This window comes from Bos taurus, chromosome 10, assembly GCF_002263795.3.
Source record: "Bos taurus isolate L1 Dominette 01449 registration number 42190680 breed Hereford chromosome 10, ARS-UCD2.0, whole genome shotgun sequence".
Classification (NCBI taxonomy): domain Eukaryota; kingdom Metazoa; phylum Chordata; class Mammalia; order Artiodactyla; family Bovidae; genus Bos; species Bos taurus.
Window position 1 is genome coordinate 38101133 of NC_037337.1, and position 15916 is coordinate 38117048.

Consider the following 15916-nt stretch of genomic DNA (forward strand, 5'->3'; position numbering starts at 1 on the left):
GTCGGACATGACTGAGCAACTCGCACTTTCATTTCACTTGATGATGGGAAGAAAACTAGATATTCAAGACTGGAGACAATCAATGCATGATATTACTCTAATAAGTATAACTTTTTCCGGGATGTTATAATCAGAGCAAAACTCAATACCTTCATATAATTACAAGAGATATTATATTTGAATATAGGCCCCTTCCAGTTGCTATGGGCAATCGTCTCTCAACTGTGAAAGAAACCAACATGAGGATAAAGTTCACAATATGGAAGAGATAACTGCAGGGGAAAAGAGTGTCAGATGGACAGTCATATGCAAAGGAATGAAAAGCAGACTCAATCTTATACCATATACAAAAATCAACTATCAAAAATCAACAATCCATCAAAATGGATTAAATACTTGACCGTAAGACTTGAAACCACAAAACTCATAGAACAGATCACAAGGGGTAAGTTGCTTGACATCAGCCTTGGAGATGACTTTTTGGACTTAACAACAAAGGGCAAAGATGGCAAATGCAAAAATAAACAAGTGAGATTACATTAAATCAAAATGTTTCTGCACAGCAAAGGAAACCACTAAAATATAACTACATCATATATCACCTCTGAATCTTTCAGCTTGGCATGGAAGAAAACTGCATGTGCTCAAGACTGCTTGAGTTAAATATTAGCTTTTTCACCTGCCAGCTAGTTATTTAATCTCAACAAGCCACATGAAGAATAACAACAGCACTTATGTCAAAGAGCTATTGCACAAGTGGAATCAGCTAAATAAGGTATTTCTAATACTTAATATACTGCCTGGTACAGAATAAATACTCAATATATGCTCCCTATTACAATCACTAAAGCTTAGTAATTTTGACCACTAATTTTGGAAGGAAACATATATAAACTCAAATCTTGACTCTACTGAGCAGGCTCACCTAGCATGTGCCTCTCTCTGAGGCCATCTATTCTGTCATATCTGACTGTCCTTCAGTGGACCAGGCCAAACATGTCCCCTAATGTCACTGCCCACACACTAGTCATTAGATAATCTCCCTAAAATAACTTTTTATCATCTGCCTACTCAAGAAACCATAAACAATAATGCCTGAAGAGATTAGATTAAAATGGTGAGCCTGGATTTCAAGATTCATTCTACATTACTTACCAAACCTCATTTCCTTCACTTTAACAAAAATTATACACTCTGATGAAGTTGTTTCTTTTTTTATTCTCCCTCACAAATGTTCTACCTTATTTTTTGTTCACATTATTTCTCTCAACCTCATCTCCTCAAATCAAATGCAACTCTTAAAATCTAAATATCCCTATACGAGGTAATATCAACAAATTATTAACTCAGGATCAGATTTTCAGATATTTAGCAAGTTAGTCACCTAGCCAGGCACTGAGGGGTAAAAAAATAAACAAGAAAATTAAAATAAGAGTTCCCTAGAAATAAATACATAGAGTCTGGTACACAGATGGAACTAGAGAAAGAAGAGAAGTCAGCAAGTCAGCACTGATCACTAGGAACCATAGGTTTTTGACCACAAGAAAATACAGGATGGAAATATATCAACAAACCAATTTTAACTTTCTGTTTATGTGTCTTCTCTTAGAAATCTGCTAAAACACAAAGGGAAGTCTGAACATACAAGCCAGATCTTTACTAGCCACTGAAAATATCACCACTAAGGTTTTTTCTTAATCTGCTAGCTTTTGACTACTCTAACCCTACAGGGAATGCTTGAGGTCTGTCACCAAGCTCTGTGCAAAAGAGAAACAATGAGTGATATCTCCAGCCAAAAAAGACCATAAGTAAACTTAATTTAGACAGGTAATATCTAAAGATATTATAGGCAAAGTAGGATCTCACCAGTTAAACACAGATTTTAACTGTGATACAGAAAGGATTTCTATTTATCTAAGGGAAGAAGTAACTATATACTTTTTGTTCTTAAAGGAAGAGATATGCTATATGCTTAATGAAATGCACATTACCTAAAGAATATCTTTATTTTTACGATTTCAGATGATCATCTACTACTTTTGGTTTCAATTCAAGAGCTTAAAACTTCGGCAGGTGGGGGTGGTGTGGTGGTCTACATCTTAATGTTAATTTTTTTTTTGAGTTATTAGATTTCTTTGGAGTCCTAATGTATTTTGGAAATTCAAAAACTGAACAAATCACAGATGGTGCAGTGGATTAACAATAAAAATAATCTGAAATCTTCAAGGGTAGATGGCATCCAGTTCACTACATCAGATTGTACTTTTCTCTCCACTTCTCAATAAAATTTTTAAAAATTTTTTTAATTGGAGGAAAATTGCTTTACAATGCTGTGTTGGTTTCTGCTGTACAACAACACAAATCAGTCATAATCATACATATATCATCTCCCTCTTGAGCGTCCCTTCCTTCCCCCAATCCCACCCCTCTAGGTCATCACAGAGTACCAGGCTGGGCTCCCTGTGAATCCTAGTGTTAAATATTAATATGTCGCAAAAGGCAAGCAATTTTACACGACTTGCTACTAGAGGAAAGTAAATCTATCAAAAAGGGCATCAATCATTTTTCTTTTTAAATAAAAAAGCCATTTAGTAATAAAGTGAAAAGCTGAGCTAAAAGTATCCCTAACCCACTAAATGGGGATGCTCTAGAATTCACAGAACAAACTCCAGGTCAGTTACAAATTAGCAAATAAGGGGATTCTGCAAAGCTGGACAATTAGACTGCTAAGAATACAACAAAATTAGCTTCCTTATCCATCTATCATTTACTCCTCATATTTACCCACTCCTCACCAAAACCAAACCAAATCTACCCTAATAATAACTCATGAAATATCCACACCAATGGGAGATAGAAAAATACATGGTATAGGTCCTATCCTCAAAGAATTTACAATCTTATTGAAAGCAATAAATGTATTATAAGACCAATATGGGCAGTACAGAACAAATTATAGCTTATAAAAACAAAGAATAAGCATTACAGAGAAAGCAAGAAATTAGATAAGAATGCATCACAGAGTGTGCAGCTTGACTGAGTTAACTTGACAGTGATACAAAAAGACAGGAGGGTGTCTTCTAAGCCAAGTCCCACATAAAAGTAACTGAGACAAGAAGTCTAAGGAATAAAGCTCCTACCAGTGTTCATGAGGATGCCCATCTAATAACCCTTAGGTTCTCAGTAGCTCATCAGGAGCCAAAGGCAAAAGAAGTTTTTAGACTCTTCAATCCAGATAGCCATCACAGGGAATTTCATCATTTAAACAAGACTATCCTACCACAATGGCCAACTTAAATCTAGCAGGCTTTTATGATTCAAATGAAAAAAAAATGAGCATGATTTCCTCATCTTATTTTTTAAATGTACTAAAGTATAACAAAAATGTATAAACAAACATATGTTTTAAAAAGGAGAGAAAAGATAAAGAATTAGGAGACCACTACCTCAGGTGGCTCAGTGGTAAAGAATCCACCTGCCACTGCAGGAGATGTGGGTTCGACCCGTGGGTTGGAAAGATGCCTAGGAGAAGGAAACAGCAACTTACTCCAGTATTCTTGCCACGAGAACCCCATGAACAGTATGAAACTGCAAAAAGATATGACACCAGAAGATGGGCCGCCCAGCTTGGAAGGTGACTAATATGCTACTGGAGAACTGCAGAGAGCAATTACTAACAGCTTCAAAAAGAATGAAGTATCTGGGCCAAAGCAGAAATGACACTCAGTTGTGGACATGTCTGGTGGTGAAAGTAAAGTCCAATGCTGTAAAGAGCAACACTGCATAGGAACCTTTAATGTTAGGTCCACGAATCAAGGAAAACTGGATGTAGTCAAGCAGGAGATGGCAAGAGTGAACATCGACATTTTGGGAATCACTGAACTAAGATGGACAGGAATGGGTGAATTTAATTCAGATGACCATTATATCTACTGTGGGTAGAATCCCTTAGAAGGAATGGAGTAGGCCTCATAGCCAACAGAGTCTGAAACACAGCAGTTGGCCTTGGAGGACAAAATGATGCAGGGCAAAGGCTAACGGTTTGTCAAGAGAACACATTGGTCATAGCAAACAATCTTTTCCAACGGCACAAGAGATGACTCTACACATGGACGTCACAGATGGTCAATATCCAAATCAGACTGATTGTATTCTTTGCAGCTGAAAATGAAGCTCTACAGAGTCAACAAAAACAAGACCTGGAGCTGACTGTGGCTCAGATCATGAACTCCTTATTGCAAAATCCAGGCTTAAATTGAGGAAAGTAGGAAAACCAATAAGCCATTCAGCTATGACCTGATTCAAGTCCCTTATGATTATACAGTGGAGGTGACAAATAGATTCAAGGGATCAGATCTGTTAAAAAAAAGTGTCTGAAGAACTATGGACAGAGGTTCATAACACTATACAGGAAGCAGTGACCAAAACCATCTCAAAGAAAAAGAAATTCAAGATGGCAAAGTGGGTTGTCAGAGGAGACTTCTCAAATAGCTGAGGAAAGAAGAGAAGCAAAAAGCAAGGAATATATACAACTGAACGAAGAGTTTCAGAGAAGAGCAAGGAGAAATAAGAGGGACTTCTGAATAGCGTGAAGAAATAGAGGAAAACAATAGAATGGGAAAGACAAGAGATCTCATCAAGAAAACTAGAGTTATCAAGGGAACATTTCATGCAAGGATGGACATGATAAAGGACAGAAATGGTAAGGACCTAACAGAGGCAGAAGAGATTAAGAGGATATGGCAAGAATACATAGAAGAACTATACAGAAAAGGTCTTAATGACTTGGATAACCACGATGATGTGGTCAGGCACCTAGAGTCAGACATCCTGGAGTGTGAAGTCAAATGGACCTTAGGAAGCATTACTACAAACAAAGCTAGTGGAGGTGACAGAATTCCAGTTGAGCTATTTCAAATCTTAAAAGATGATGCTGTTAAAGTGCTGCACTCAATACGTCAGCAAGTTTGAAAAACTCAACAGTGGCCACAGGATAGGAAAAGGTCAGTTTTCATTCCAATCCCAAAGAAGGGTCGTGCCAAAGAATGTTCAAATTACTGGATAATTGCACTCATTTCTCATGCTAGTAAGAGATTATGCTTAAAATCCTTCAAGCGAGGCTTCAAAAGTATGTGAACTGAGAACTTTCAGATGTACAAGCTGGGCTTAGGAAAGGCAGAAGAACCAGAGATCAAATTGACAACAATTGCTGGATCATAGAGAAAGGAAGGGAATTCCAGAAAAACATCTACTTCATTGACTACTTGAAAGCCTTTTACTGTGTGGATACAACAAATTGTGGAAAATTCTTAAAAAGGTGGGAATACCAGACCACTATACCTGTCTCCTGAGAAAGCTGTATGCAGGTCAAGAGGCAACAGTTAGAACCGAACATGGAACAGACTGCTTCAAAACTGGAAAGGAGTAGGACAAAGCTGTATATTGTCACCCTGTTTATTTAACTTATATGCAGAATACATCATGCAAAGTGCTGGGCTGGATGAATCAAAAGCTGGAATCAAGACTGCTGGGAGAAATATCAACAACCTCAGTTATGCAGATGATACCATTCTAACTGCAGAAAGTGAACAGGAATTAAAGAGCCTCTTGAGGGTTAAAGAGGAGAGTGAAAAAGCTGGCTTAAAACTCAACATTCAGAAAACTAAGATCATGGCATCCAGTCCCATCACTTAATGGCAAATAGATGGGGAAAAAGTGGAAGCAGACAGATTTCATTTTCTTGGGCTCCAAAATCCCTGCAGACAGTGACTGCAGCCAGGAAATTAAGAGACGCTTGCTCCTTGGAAGGAAAGTGTGAAAGTGCAAGGCGCTCAGTCGTTTCAGCAAACAGTCCAACTGTTTGCCATCCCATGGAGTGGTTCATGGGAATTCTCTAGGCCAGAATACTGGAGTGGGTAGCCTTTCCCTTCTCCAGGGGATCTTCCCAACCCAGGGATTGAACCCAGGTCTCCTGCATTACAGGCAGATTCTTTACCAGTTGAGCCACAGGGAAGCCCAAGAATACCGGAGTGGGTAGCCTATCCCTTCTCCAGCGGATCTTCCTGACTCAGGAACTGAACCAGGGTCTCCTGCATTGAAGGCAGATTCTTTACCAACTGAACTATCAGCAAAAGATGCTTGCTCCTTGGAAGGAAAGCTATGACAAACCTTGACAACATATTAAAGAGCAGAGACATCACTTTGCCAACTAAGGTCTATATAGTCAAAGCTATGGTTTTTCCAGTAGTCATGTATGGATGTGAGAGTTGGACCATAAAGAAGGCTGATCATCGAAGACTTCATGCTTTTGAACTGTGGTGCTGGAGAAGATCTTAAGAGTTCCTTGGACAGCAAGGAGATCAAACTAGTTAATCCTACACGAAATCAACATTGAACATTCATTGGAAGGAATGATGCTGAAGCTCCAATACTTTGGTCACCTCATGAGGAGAGCCCACTCATGGGAAAAGATCCTGATGCTGGGAAAGACTGAAGGCAAAAGGAGACAAGGGTGGCAGAGGATGAGATGTTTAAATAGCATAACCAACTCAATGGACATAAGTTTAAGCAAACTCAGGGAGATAGTGGACAGGGAAGCCTGGCATGCTGCAGTCCATGGGGTCACAAAGAGTCAGACATGACTTTGCAACTGAAGAAAAACAAAATGGCTAATGATTCTAAGCATCTTTTGCTGAGCTGATTTTCCATTCTATATCCTCTCCCAAAGCCCACTAAAGATTTTTAATTGGATTCTTTTCTTATTGTTGAGTTTTGAAGTTTTTAAATATTCTGAATATAAGTCCTTTGTAGATATGTGATTTGCAAGTATTTTCTCCTGGTCTATAATCTGTCTTTTCATTCTCTTAATAGTGTCTTCACAAGCAAAATACTTAATTTGACTCAGTCCAATTCATCAGCTTCTTCTTTTCAATCATGATTTTGGTGTCATGTAAAAGAACTTCTTGCTTACAGCCAGCTCACAAAGATTTTCTGTGTTTGCTTCTAAACACTGGATAGGTTTATATTTCACATTTGGATGTGTGGTACTTTTCAAGTTCATTTTTGTATAATGTGTGTAGTTTAGGTCAAGGTTTACTATTTTGGTATTTGGATGTCCCACTGTTCCAACACCATTTATCAAAAGTGCTATTATTTTTCCACTTTGCAACTTTGTTAAACATTATTGGCCATATTTCTATGAGTCTACTTCTGGAATCTATTCTAGTTTGGTGATCTATATGTCTATTCCTTCATCACAGTCTTGTTAAGTCTTAAAACTTAAAAAACTAAGTTTTAAAATCATGTAGCTTGATTTTTCCAACATTTTTCTTTTTTAAAATTGTTTTAGATATTCTAGGTCCTTTGTCTTTCTATAAAAATTCTAAAATCGGTTTCTCTATCATGAGAAACCAATTGTTGCTATTGTTATTGCTTCAAATCTATAAATCAACTTGAGGAAAATTGATGTCTTAAGTATAGTGAATTTTACAATTCATGAATACAACATGTCTTTCTATTTATTTAAATTTTCTTTTTAAAAAATAAATTAGGAGGGGACATATGTATACCTATAGCTGATTCATGTTGATGTCTGGCAGAAACCAACACAATACTATAAAGCAATTATCCTCAATTAAAAATAAATAAATTTTTTAAATAAATAAAAATTAAAGAAGTTTTAAAAATAAGGATTTTACATTTTCACCATAAAGCTCTCATAGTTATTTTGCTACATTGATACCTAAGTATTTCATTTTGGGAGAGCTACTATAAATGGATTTTTTAATATTCCATTTTCAATTATTTATTACCAGTACACAGAAATATGATTTTTTGTGTGTAGGCTGACCTTGAACCACTTACTAAACTCATGTATTCCAGTTATTTTTTCTGGATTCCTTGGGATTTTATAAATATATAATCACACTATCTGCATAAATAGAGACAGTTTTATTTCTTCCTTTCTAATCAGTATGTCATTATTTCTTCAAATATTTTTGCCATACCAGAACCATTATCTTCACATTCTGGGTCTCTGACAACACAAATGTTAGACCTTATGAGAGTTTCAGGATTTCTGAGGCACTTATTTTTTTCTCTGTTCTTCAAATTGGATCATTTCTATTTACTTAACTTCACTGACTTATTATGTCATGTCCTCTCTGCTATCAAGCCCGTTCAGTGAGCTTTTCATTTTCATTACTGTATTTCTCAATTCTAAAATTTCCATTTAGTTCTTCTTTACATCTTCTATTTCTTTGCTGAGACTTTCTATCTTCCCACTCATTCCTAGAATATGGTCATAATATCTGATTTTAAGTCTTTCTGAGATAATTTTAACATCTGTGATTCTGGCACTGGTATCTCTTTTCTGCCTTTTCCCAAGTGAGTGCAGATTTCACAGGTTCTTTTTAAGCTGAGTAATCCAAGATTGTATTCTGGACATTTTGAATATAATCTTTTGAGAATCTGGCTCCTATTTAAGTCCCACCAAGAGTGCTGGTGTTTTTATTTTAGCCAGTAATTGACCCAGCTGGGTTCACATTTCAAGTTCTGACCATCCTTCTGTAGCCTGCATTTCCAATTTCAGTTTAGTGTGCAAAGCCTTTGAAGTCATACTGAATGTATTCCATAACTGTCCCACGCAGTGTCCAGTTTGGGGCTTGGGAGTGGTCTATCCCATAATTTGGTCCTCAGTGTGCCATTCAGGATCACACTCAAGCACGCACAGCTTGGAAGTCAGCTCAGGAGTCTGTGAGCAATTTTAAGTGGTCACTTTCCCAAGCTTCTCATTCACCTGCAATCCTCTGGATTCCTGGGGCTTCCTTTTTTCAGCTTCCTGCAGAAAGCTAGGGCTTCATTAGCCCTATTCTTCCATATACTTCCCATAACCATGCCCACATCAGGGCCAAGCAACAGAAGAGCAGAAGGGAAACGAAAAGCAATGGGACTTGCCCCACTCTCTTGAGACCACAGCTCCTCCAATCTGAGAGGAAGGTTCCTATCCTTCCGAGATTCAGGCTCCTGCCTGCCCCACTGACGCCACTGCCCAGGACTGCTTGAGGCCTGGGGTGCAAGAGAATGAAGAAAAAGGGGGAAAAAAAGAAAAAAGAGAAGGATGTGGGATTGCCACATTCTGAGTATTAGGAGACATCTTTCTTCTTCCTTGGGTCAGAACTAATGGGATTCTCCTGGTGCTTTTTCTGTCCATGTTAATAATGCTCACGTCCAAGTTTCAGGATACATTAAGTTCAGGCTGGGGCATACTGGAAGAAAAAAAATGGTAAACTCACCGACGGTTCAGTAGTACTTTGAATTCTGGTCTTCTTCCCCAATCTGCCTCCTACTATTTATTTTTCAGAGTCCTCAAATAGCCACTCCAAGCATTCTGTCCAGGTCTTACAGCTGCATTCAGTGGGAAAGACAGGGTGAAGTGTGCTTACTCCATCTTATCTGGAACCAGAACCTGGACTACTGCTTCTCATAACAAACTTTGTAGAACTGACTGACTCAACTACTTGTTAAATTTGATCATAAGAAATTAAAATTTTAAAGTAAATATATCCTGTAATAATCTTACTGAGGAAAAGGGAACAAGCAACTTAACAGGATCACATTATTTTAAGCATATATACTTTTGGCTATACAATTATTAGGAAAAAAGTGAAGTTCTTAATTATACTTTGCTTTACTTCTCTAAATCTTATTTTACCTAGGGATTTTTGTGAATACTAGGACTGTTATAAAATTTTTAAAAGAAGGAAAAAAAAAAAAAAAAGATTTATTGAAAGTATGACTCAGAGAAAGCCCAGTGCACTTGAGAAGCTATAAAGTGTTAAGGAAATTGAAAAACAGTTCAGGATGACCAACACTAAGTGTAAGCCCAACAGTTTCAAGAAAACAGTACAGAAAAACAAGCAGATATCAACTCAAGGTTTTGTATGCCATGTTAATTTAAAGTGGGTATAAAGAAAGCAAAGGAAGGCCCTGAAGTGTTTTAGCAATGGACAGGGAGTGACATGATTTTCTTGAAGGATTACTCTTCTGCAGAACATAAAAGTGTATAGAAAATGAATCTTATTGTCTGACTCTAAGCTGGGGGGTCTCATCAAGTTGGAGAACAGTATATACAGTAGGACTCCACATGTGGTTGGGGGTTATGGGTAGGGAGGGAGATTTTATACACACACATGCACATACAGACATGCACACATACATAAAATGTTATGATACACATCATATATAATTGAATGATTACATATCATATATATCCATAAATCATGTGATTGTATTAATTTATATCTTATTATGATTCTATATAACATATATATGTATATATTCATGTATGTAGACAAATGGATAGATTAAATATGTATTGAATGTTTCAGGAAAAAACAAAAGAAACCAGTAAAAGTGGTTAGAGAGGAGAGTGAAAGGGCTAAGGGAAAAAACCTTTTACTTTTTACAGTACTCTTCTGTTTGATTTTAAATTCTTTTACCATGAACATTTACACTCTTAAAAAGGGTTATTAAAAAAAAAAGGAAGGAGAACATATGCAAAAGTTAAATATGATATAGATATAAGACATTAAACTAAGATATGTATGAGCCTACCATTCAGTAGCACTGTTCCTAGCATATAGTAAGCACTCAAACACAGTTACAGATCTTCCTACAAATAAGATGTTATTAATCATTTATAAAGAAGGGTCACAACAAAAAACAGCTGATTTTAATTACACTACGCTATACTGCACAAATTTACCAGGTATTTTCAAGCATTTAGAAATTTGAGAAAAGATAAAGAGTAAAAATGGATTTTAAAGATATTTATTATTATCATTTAATTATACTTTTGCTATAAAAAGAAATGTTTGCATATTTTTCTCAATTTCTTAAGCACTGAAGGGTATAAAGGGAAAAGAGTCTCTCCTCTCCTGGTCCCTCTAATTCCAATACACAAACATAGCCATTCCCAACGGCTCAATGGCTTCTTGAGTTCTATACAATTGCAGACTTTCTTTGTGCATATAAAGCACATACAAATATGTATATTTATATATATTATATTCTCTTTCAAGGAAATTAATCTCTGCTCCTTTAAATAATCTAGACCTACTCTATTTCTTAAATGTCATTTTTCTAAACCCAAATAGAGTAATGAATAAACAAATCCTTAAACTGCCAGATGAAGCTAAATCGTCCAAGTTCGGATATACTTAAATGGACAGGTTGAACAGTTGAAGTTCTCAATGATCTCCTAACATCCCTTGATAGAAAAGATAAAGCTTAACTAGGGCAAACAAAAGTTACTTTAAGGGGAAAAAATTACTAGGTAAAATGAACAACATGGCAGATGAAAGGTTTTTAAAAGATTAAAAGATGTAATGAGGGGTAAGGTGTTATCCCTAATCTTTAGGTCCCAAAGTCTGACTACTATGCTCTTTCACAAAGGAAGTTATTTGAGATCTTCTAACATACCCATCGGAGAAGGCAATGGCACCCCACTCTAGCACTCTTGCCTGGAAAATCCCATGGACGGAAGAGCCTGGTAGGCTGCAGTCCATGGGGTCGCTTAGAGTTGGACACGACTGAGCGACTTCACTTGCACTTTTCACTTTCATGCACTGGAGAAGGAAATGGCAACCCACTCCAGTGTTCTTGCCTGGAGAATCCCAGGGAAGGGGGAGCCTGGTGGGCTGCCATCTATGGGGCTGCACAGAGTCAGACACGACTGAAGCGACTTAGTAGCAGCAGCAGCAGCAACATACCCATATCTGATGGCACAGAAGAAGGAAAGCAAAAAGCAAAGGGGAAAAGGAAAGATATACCCATCTGAATGCAGAGTTCCAAAGAATAGCAAGCAGAGATAAGAAAGCCTTCCTCAGCGATCAATGCAAAGAAAGAGAGGAAAACAATAGAATCTGAAAGACTAGAGATCTCTTCAAGAAAATTAGAGATACCAAGGGAATATTTTATGCAAAGATAGGCACAATAAAGGACAGAAATGGTAGGGACCTAACAGAAGCAGAAGATATTAAGAAGAGGTGGCAAGAATACGCACAAGAACCGTACAAAAAAAATCTTCACGACCCAGATAATCACGATGGTGTGATCACTCACCTAGAGACAGACATCCTGGAATGTGAAGTCAAGTGGGTCTTAGGAAGCATCACTATGAACAAAACTAGTGGAGGGGATGGAATTCCAGTTCAGCTATTTCAAATCCTAAAAGATGATGCTGTGAAAGTGCTGCACTCAATATGCCAGCAAATTTGGAAAACTCAGCAGTGGCCACAGGACTGGAAAAGGTCAGTTTTCATCCCAATCCCAAAGAAAGGCAATGCCAAAGAATGCTCAAACTACCAACAATTGCACTAATCTCACACGCTAGTAAAGTAATGCTCAAAATTCTCCAAGCCAGGCTTCAGCAATACGTGAACCGTGAACTTCCAAATGTTCAAGCTGGTTTTAGAAAAGGCAGAGGAACCAGAGATCAAATTGTCAACATCTTCTGGATCATTGAAAAAGCAAGAGAGTTCCAGAAAAACATCTATTTTTGCTTTATTGACTATGCCAAAGCCTTTGACTGTGTGGATCAAAATAAACTGTGGAAAATTCTGAAAGAGACGGGAATACCAGACCACCTGACCTACCTCTTGGAAAACCTGTATGCAGGTCAGGAAGCAACAGATAGAACTGGATACAGAACAACAGACTGGTTCCAAAGAGGAAAAGGAGTACATCAAGGCTGTATATTGTCACCCTGCTTATTTAACTTATATGCAGAATAGATCATGAGAAACACTGGGCTGGAGGAAGCACAAGCTGGAATCAAGATTGCCGGGAGAAATATCAATAACCTCAGATATGTAGATGACACCACCCTTATGGCAGAAAGTGAAGAGGAACTAAACAGCTTCTTGATGAAAGTGAAACAGGCGCGTGAAAAAGTTGGCTTAAAGCTCAACATTCAGAAAACTAAGATCATGGCATCCGGTTCCATCACTTCATGGGAAACAGATGGGGAAACGGTGGCTGACTTTATTTTTCTGGGCTTCAAAATCACTGTAGATGGTGACTGCAGCCATGAAATTAAAAGACACTTACTCCTTGGAAGCAAAGTTATGACCAACCTAAACAGCATATTAAAAAGCAGAGACAATACTTTGCCAACAAAGGTCCGTCTAGTCAAGGCTATGGTTTTTCCAGTGGTCATGTATGGATGTAAGAGTTGGACTGTGAAGAAAGCTGAGCACTGAAGAATTGATGCTTTTGAACTATGGTATTGGAGAAGACTCTTGAGAGTCCCTTGGACTGCAAAGAGATCCAACCAGTCCATCCTAAAGGAGATCAGTCCTGGGTGTTCATTGGAAGGACTGATGCTGAAGCTGAAACTCCAATACTTTGGCCACCCCATGCAAAGAGCTGACTCACTGGAAAAGACCCTGATGCTGGGAAAGATTGAGGGCAGGAGGAGAAGGGGAGGACAGAGGATGAGATGGCTAGATGGCATCACCGACTCAATGGACATGGGTTTGGGTGGACTCTGGGAGTTGGTGATCGACAGGGAGGCCTGGCGTGCTGCAGTTCATGGTGTTGCAAAGAGGCGGACATGACTGAGCGATTGAACTGAACTGAATTGATGGAACAGAAACTCAGAGAGGGCAAGTAAATTTGGAATAACTTTCACAGACATTCTATACTGAACAGATCAGGGGGTCTACTCCAGAAATCACGTATTTCTTATATTCTTATGACTAGGGGAAGAAAGGAGTCACATTTTACAGCAGCAGCTAAAGACTTCAAGCAGGGAAGGCAGAAGAGGTAGAGCTGATCTTCTGTAGTAGTAACCTTTAATCTCAACTTTCAGCTTGTGCTCTGCAGTCTCCAAAGCAAAAATAAAATTCAGGACCAATATTCCAGGGTTTAAAAAAAAGTTCCCACAAGTCAAAACAAAAATCACAATCTCTTTTTGGGCTGTAAGGAAAACACAGTTTTCCCCTGCATTTATATGGGGAAAGAAAAATTCCTAGTTCAACTGAGGAAAAAATTACTTGGTTATAACAGTGGTATTTACTCTATTTGATATCAATAGGATCTTCACTTGCTTTTAGAAGATCTATAGGAGAAAAATGTTTAAATATTTAAAGAAGCTTTAAATTAATTACTTTCTCATCCAAGGTAAATATATAAAGAGAAAAACCTCAGTTTTACTTAATTTAGTGCTTTGAAAAGGCAGAAGAGATAAGATGATATTGATCATTTACAGCATGAAGAGCTAAAATGGGATAGAAAGGCTGGGCAATTTTCTAGTTTTAAGTTCAACAAACTTCATTAGATTGAACACATCGTGGAGGTAAGACACATAAGGATTAGTGGTGTGTGTGTGTGTGTATGTAGAAGGAAATGGAAGTACAACAAACTTCATTAGATTGAACACATCATGGAGGTAAGACACATAAGGATTAGTGGTGTGTGTGTGTGTGTGTGTGTGTGTCTGTGTGTGTGTATAGAAGGAAATGGAAGTACAACAAACTTTATTAAACACATTATGGAGGGAAGACACAGGATTACTGGTGCGTGTGTGTGTGTGTGTGTGTGTGTGTGTGTGTAGAAGGAAATGGCAATCCACTCCAATATTCTTGCCTGGGAAATCCCATGGACAAAGAAGCCTGGCAGGCTATAGTCCATGGGGTCACAAGAGTCAGAGACGACTTAGAACTAAACCACCACTTGTTTCAACTGGAAGCAAGTAAACAAAATATAAACTTCTCAAGATCCTAGGAAGACTTCCTTTGATGAAAAGATATGAGGATAAATTTTAGTCATTTTATAATATTCTGAATTTCCACATCACACTACCTATATGCAAAGATTAAAAAAAAAACAACTTCAAAACCAAATATAAACCATTTTCTGGAAGATCCAATTGACTGTCTCTTGTAACAATGAAGAACTAAACATCTATATCATGGTTTTGAGAATCTAAACCTTAGTCACTCAAAGATGACTTTACCAACTAGTATTTATAACACTCTTTAACAAATTATTCCAGAATCTTAATAATTTTTTTTCTTACCAAAAAAATAATTTATTAAAATGATAACCAGAAATAGAAGAGTTAATGTTATCCTATTCTCCCACAACTCCATTTACAAATGTACAGTATCACAAAATACAAAGCCACTTTCTACTATCACTCTGCTACTAAGCATAATATGTCAAGTTTAAATGTACAAAATACATTTGGCCTAAAATAAATGTAAACAAATTGTAAAGTGCATATAAGAATAAACTAGGTAATATCTAATCATGTTAAAACCCACTGAAAGAAGTGTGTTGGTCCAATAGCAATTGGTGTCCTAGTCCCCACACCACGATCTCAATTTTTTTCCCAATATAAAGGTTTCTTGGAGAAAAGGGTTCCTGATTCCAACTCTGGTGCAGGGAAAGAAAGTTCAAGGCAAGCCTGGAACATGTACTATGTCAGTAAGCTAGTCACATAAAAGAACACTAAAGTTACATCAGGAGGACAAGCAGCCAATTTAAAAGGGCTTCCACCAGTCAAAAGAAGTGGAAATTTTAGCGTAAAAAGAATAATAACTGGCAATGGATTGAAAGAAAACAGAAAAATCCATGATCTCATAGTGATACTCAAAACAGAAAAACAGCTCACTATTCACATAAGGGCATAACTTGTTATTTTGAAAATTGGTAAATAAACAGGAAAAAAAATCAGGTCTTTATCCTGTCCTTCTTGTAGTAACTATCATTTCAGGAGAACAAACGGCTGATGAAATAAAATTCTACTCTGTAGAATAATTCCAATTCAGAAATTTGGAAGGAATAAAAGAATCAGAAATATTTTACAAGCCCTATGGAAACAATGGATGAAGACAATGTACTCCATCAG

The 15916-nt window shown here is 37.3% G+C and overlaps 1 protein-coding gene across 10 annotated transcripts in view; it reads right to left on the reverse strand.

Moving 5' to 3' along the window:
- The window catches only part of TTBK2 (tau tubulin kinase 2), a 135026-nt gene that overhangs the window by 67783 nt on the left and 51327 nt on the right, over positions 1-15916 (reverse strand). Inside the window, exon 2 of one of the 10 annotated variants that reach the window (XM_024997794.2) lies at positions 8798-9266. The exons of 8 other annotated variants lie outside the window; for them this stretch is intronic. The gene's annotated coding sequence lies outside the window, so the exon portion shown is untranslated. Of the gene's footprint in view, positions 1-8797; positions 9267-9293; positions 9406-15916 lie in introns of all 10 variants that reach the window. One more of the 10 variants, XM_010809202.4, reaches the window with a different exon arrangement.